Source organism: Nicotiana attenuata, chromosome 6, assembly GCF_001879085.1.
Source record: "Nicotiana attenuata strain UT chromosome 6, NIATTr2, whole genome shotgun sequence".
NCBI classification, from domain to species: domain Eukaryota; kingdom Viridiplantae; phylum Streptophyta; class Magnoliopsida; order Solanales; family Solanaceae; genus Nicotiana; species Nicotiana attenuata.
In genome coordinates this window covers 62641887-62648345 of record NC_031994.1, presented here as the reverse complement: position 1 = coordinate 62648345, position 6459 = coordinate 62641887, and positions in this window count along the sequence as shown.

The window sequence follows — 6459 nt, the reverse complement described above, 5'->3', positions numbered from 1 at the left end:
AACACAGCGGAGGGCTGTACTAGGGCCCACACCCCAAAACGACAGGAACATACCAAAGCTCGAAACATAACCTACACATCCGCGGTAAGAAAGAACTGCTTCACTCCTTTGTTATTTTTTCACTAAACTATATGCAGATAATCGGCCGGGACATTCGGAAGTTCTAACTCCACCGGAATATTCCAAGGCCTTAACAGGACCCGCCGCGCTCTTTTCCCTCGGTCGGACTTCCGCCCCGAAGAGGGTCGCGCCAGCAAGGTTATTAGCGAAGCAATGTACCCCTAGAGGAGGATCCGACACGATCACATGCCTCCTTCTACAGTCAAACAACGAGCGATGATCTTCTTTTAAGGTCACCATCCCCTTGGAAGGACCGGGGAACGGCAGACTGAGTTTCAATAGGGAATCATGTACCGGACCAAATGGTACGAGGAGCCGCGCCCGCGCGGTCCGAGCTCACGACAATGAAACGATATGTGTTTATGCCAAGCAATAACATAAAATCTTTAAGCATCTCATACTCCAAACAAGGAAATCGCAGTGTACTCTCGGCAGGGACCCCTCCACCGAATGCATCCCGAAATACTCGGAGACTTAGCATCAACAATTTGGCGCCTGCACAACCCCAGGGTTGGATCTCCGGGATCATAGAACCCCAACAAGGCAACTCCGAGCTCACGAATAGCGGCCTTCGAGCCCAAGCAAACTCGATGACTCGGAGACTGTCATCAATCGCCATGCACTGTAAGACCCCGAGCGAGCAGACTCGGTATAACCAGATCTATTTTGTATAGCAACGCAAACTGTAAGACCTCAACAGGCATGACAAACTGTAAGACCTCAACAGGCATGACAAACTGTAAGACCTCAGCAGGTATGAAACTCAAAATCCCGAAGTTTAGACTATACATCGCATTTGTAAGAATTCCGAAAGGGCATACCCTTTGTGTAGATGCCTAAACTATCACTCGGGATAAAAAATGGCTCCGGCCAAACACATATGACTACGGTCAAAACGGCTGATCCAACCAAATTAACGCGACTCGGTGACGCCCGACCGTCGCTAAACAAAATCGCAGTCCATTACTTCGAATATACTTCGGAAAGAACCGGTTTAACAGGCTTCCCTCAACAGGAAAACGAGCTTCGACCACGTCAGCTCCAAATCACAAGGCTTCGACCTACTCAGCCTACGAGCTATGAACCTTCTGAGGTGCTCAAACATCGCCAATAACGACTTGAAATCGAGGTTCTTCAAGAACCGACGATGGGTCAGGCAAAATCATTTCGAAAAGACCTTAACGAGAGGAAAACAAAGCCTACAAAAAATCCCACGAGCAAAAGTGTAAGAGCCATTGTCGCCAGCCAAACGAGCCTCCGGGCCGCACACTAAAAGGTCTCAACGACCAAAAAACGTAAGAGCCATTGTCGCCAGCTTGAATATTGAAAACTTGAGGATTAAAATGAGCTCAAGTTGTAACCTGATTCGGAGACCAGATCCAAAATAGTTAACTACACAAGTCTCCGGGATGCATAATAAAAGGTCTCAACACCAAACATCATAAGAGCCACTATCGCCAGCTTGAAAATTGAAAGAACTTGAGGGTCAATTGAAGCTCGAGTCGCAACGCGACTCGGATACTGGAACCAAATAGCTGAAACAACGAGCGACCGAGGGCGAGAAATAAAAACCATCGTCATCCGCCCATGTAGGTACGAGAAAACTTGAGGGTCAATAGAAGCCGAGTCGCAACGCGACTCAGAGACTGGACCCAAAATAGTGGAAACAACAAACGCCCGAGGGCGAGAAATAAAAACAATTATCATTCGCTTATGCAGGCACATGAGACTGGAAGTCTGGCAAGCTCGAGTCGAGGCCGGGCTCAAAGATTGAGCCTAAATAGCTGGGCAAAGCACAGAGGCCCCAACGCCTACCCACGACAAAAGTCGCACTTAAAAGCCTCCGGGCCTACCTAATTAGCTCCGGACCCTCGAGGTTCCTGCCAAACATCGTGACCAGCCCGACTGGTCAAAAGAAATGCGGAAGGAGATAAAGCTTCAAGTTTTTCTCTTATTTTATATACGCAAAACGCGCGCTTTCCATCTACAAACATGTTCTGCAAATATCAAATACAAAATTGAAAAACAACGGAATCGATGTTCCACTCCAAAGGCTACGGCCCGTCGGCCCTAGATTCGCTCGTGACATCAGCAAGAAGTAACCGAGCATCACGCTCGTCCGCCTATGCTCGAGCCAATTCCTCCGAGAGAACGAAGCCCCTAGCGCCGACCTCCTCGAGTACCTCTCTGCGGGATCTACAACGTACATGTCCTTCGATCCTCTTCTTACGATCGAGGTCCTACATCAAGCCTGGGCGTCACTAGCATCTTTCACATGAATCGCCATCTCCTGATCACCCCTGGTTCGACTCAACGACGCTTCAGCCCGAGCATCGGTTATCTCAGCCCTAACCTTTGAGAGATCAGTCTCGAGCTCCGAGATCATACCTGCTTGAACTGAAGCATTGTCACGAGCCAAATAGAGTTGGAACTCGAAGGCGGGAACCTTGGCTGAGGAGCCTTTCTCCTCTGAAGCTTGAGCTTGCACCTGAGCCCTTAGTTCACCGCTAGCATTCTTGACGCAGTCGGCTTCGCCCTTAAGTTATTCTAAGGCCTCTTTCTATTGCTGCAGCTAATATAGGAAAAAGGGGTTAACCTTAAGGGCCAAAAAGAGCGAAGCACATGCTACGAAAGGTTACCTGCTCTGTCAAATAGCTCTCGTAATTCAAGCTCCAGTATGCCTCATATCGCCAATGCAGCAACTCAACCTCCTTCTCCTTGCTAAGGAGCCTAAAGGACTCACCCTCGTCCAGAACTTTCCGAAGCCTGGCTCCTTGACGGAGCAACTCAGACCTGAGCTTATCACAGACCTGCAAAAGGAAAACTCGATGGAGAAGGAGGACGCAGAATACAGAAGAACTGCGCCTAAACTCACCTTGAAGTAAAGTCGACGGACTTACTCGAAGTTAGAGCACACTCCTGTTGATCCTGCCCCTTCGGCCCCAGAAGAACCAACCTCGGGCAAAGCATATTCACGCGGAGGAACCACCATCCTTGAATCAGACGCTCTGGAAATAGCAGGCTCGGGTGATGCCCTCTCCTCGAAGATACGGGCCCGATGAGCCCCATTAAAAGCTCCATCATACTTCGGAAGCAAATCCTATTTATCGCCATCGTCCCTCAGCTCGGAGGCCGACAACTCCTTCCTCTCTTCGGAAGAGCACTGCCTCATCCCAAGGAACCACTCGGTACCTACAACGGCAAAGCCGGTACGAAAGAAAGGGGAAAATGTCATCTCAAATATACAAAGGCCAAGGTAAAGGTAGCTTGCGCGCATACCTTGGTATCTCGCTCCCCATCTGATACGGGATACAGCTCGCCACCTACGTTCGTCACATGTTGAATGGGTCACCAACCTCCGGACCCAGTCGGGCAGGTTGAGAACTTCGCCCAGCGTCCATGAAGTTGCTGCAAAAGGAGAGAAAAACAGTTACACAACAGACTTTCGCTACAAGCAAAACCTGAGAAAGCACTAGGCATTCCACTCACGAGCGTAATTCCAACCCTCGGGAAATGGCATAAGCTCCACGGGGACAATGTCAGCCATCCGAACCCGGGTGAATTGACTAATCCACTTTTGATCATCACCTTCTTCATCATCAACAACAAAAGGCGTAGATGAACGGCACCTCAAGGTTAATAGGCCTCGGTGATGAAAGGGTCGGTACAACTTGACAAGGTGGCTGAGCGTGAATTCAAGCCCAGCCTTCTCGACAAAAAACCTCATCATCAACACCACTCGCCAAAACGAAGTATGTATCTGCACTAGGGTAACCTGATACTTCAAGCAGAAATCAAGCACGACCCTGTCAAGGGGGCGAATTGCGAAGGGATATAGGTACACGCTCAAGAATCCATCAGCAGAGTCCGTAATGCTCTCACCCAGGGAAAGCGCCTGAAGTGTTATCTCCTCGCTCCATCCGCAATATCTCCTCACCATCTCCAGATGCACCTCCCTTATCAAAGACACAGTCTTTGGAGGGAACTCCTGTGGATCCTGAACGCTGAGCGTGGAACTCTCCTCTCCTTGCCGGGCTGGCCCCGAAGTAGTTGCCATAGCTATGGTAGAGTCGACAGACTGAGGCAAAAACGTGCTCCAACGCTTTTTGCACCTGAAGAGATGAAGGAACCAACGCCAAGGCGGAGGGATAACTATCCAGAGTAATAAGATCTCCCAAAGAAACAAAGGCCACCACACATATATGTAGGAAACAATGACAATTCACCTATTCGGAGTGAGCCCCGGGAAGCCAACGACCTCGATACAGATCGATGGGGAGATACCCGACCCCAGAGGCATCCATCGACGAGAAGCCAGGCCTCAAGGAGCCAATCGTATTGTCTCCAATTTTGAGGCAGCATCGACCTCAAGGATCTCCGCGAAAAAAGAAGTTGGGCTTCGGGAAGCTTTCAGCGCCATCACTCTACTCAAGGCGGTACCCGATCTCATGGTTTCCTTTTCTAAAAAGAAAAATAAGCACGTGAAGCTCCAATCATGAAGGCTCCAGGAAGGCTTGAGGCAGCGGCTGAGTACAGGCAACCCCTCAATAGAAGTCTATCCCCTACACTTTAAAAAGCTATATGTATCAAGTTCAAAAAGACCCCCAGGTACCCAAAGCTGACCTTCACTCAGGTTATCATTCTCGGATGCTCCAATACTCAGTGTACCATCTCCATGCAACTCGGAGGGCCTGACAGCCCGAACGTCTCGGATCAATTCAGGCTTGATCTGAGGTACGGCAATGGGCTCGAAAAAGAGGCACGTCAATCAGCAGAGGATCGGAAAGAATGCTCACATCCGAGTTAGATATTAGTGGTCGATAATAAAGGAAAACATTCAAAGGCCTCGAAGGGCACGAGAGCATGCAATTATAAGGCAAGAATTGAAAGCAGAAGTCAATGACGTATATTCATATTCATAAAAATCCATGTACAACAGCCCTCGAGGGGTCCTTACATACAATTACAAAAGTGTATAGAGGTTCTCTACACCAAAAAACGGAGGAACGGAAGGATGTACATGTGATGAAACCCAAGAGCCAGGTCCATCCTCAAAAATCCATCTCTGGTATGAGCATCCTCGAGCACCGCCCCCTCGAGCACGCGTCCTAGAGGGAGATTCCTTCGACCACCGCCTCCTCTAGGTTCCCAGCTCAATCCCCCGGGACATTCCCATCGGAGAAGATGAAGAAGAGGAAAAGGAGGGGATATAGAGGAGGCAGAGAAAAGAGATATGGCCTGCCAAAGCCAAAGGTTGAAGATTCAGCGGGCCCCAGCCTCAACGACCGGTAGTGCCATTTTATCCCTTGGGAAAGAACAAACCCAAGGTATGAAGTGCCATACCAGGACTAGGTAGGAGAGTGAGCACCGGTGCATAGTCCGAACAACTGTCTAGATAAGGGGAAAACCAACTCCCCGTCCGTCATCATCTCGGGCCAACAACAACAGCAACGAAAAACATATTAACGAACACCGCAGCGATAGGAGAGCATGATCATGCTCAACAAAGGGAAGCCCTGGCAAGAGTCCATAGCACAATCTACCGGAGCTCCGCCAAATGGCCTTGAGGCCATGAGCCCCAAGCATGATGTTCAAGGATAGAAGAAGATGATAAGAAGGAATGGGAAAATGAGACAACGAGGGTATTAGGATAGGAAAAACAACACCAAGGCACCCCCATTTATAGGGGATAACGACACGGTCATCGAGGCTTTGGATGATTGACCGGCGATGCAATTACTGTATTCTTGAAAAACCGAATCGAAGGCGGTACATTCACCTTAGAGAACGGGAATCGGCAGTGCATTGAATGAAGTCGAAATACACGTCCGTGGGATGCCCCGGTTTCCACAAAAGCTCGCGCCACAGGTTGCATCATTAGTGTGACGTTGCCATAAGAAGCTCGAGGAGTCAAGTGTCAGAATCATTTTCCATCGCTTCGTTCTGGGAAACGCGGAGACTATTTGTATGCGGCAAAAATCAGAGGACTTAATTTCTCGCTATCAAGTCATATCAGAAGAATGCCTCAAGACCCCAAGGACGTGGAGCCATGACCGAGTCCCCTCCCTTGGGGCTCGTCGAGGCCCGACTCGGAGAAGACGAAGGTCGAGGCCAGAACGGAAGGGGAAGATCCCAAGGCACGCGGCTAAGTCTGACAAAGTCGGCCTATCCAGGGCCTACGTCGAAGCGTTGCGTCTAGCCGTCCCATCTCCATACTTTACAATTAATGCTCATGTACTATGGTCGGGTTCCCCCCTATATAAAGGGAACCCACATTACCTTGTAAGGGGCTGATGTCGCTCCAACTATTTTTTCCACAAGATCAATAATCTCTCTTTC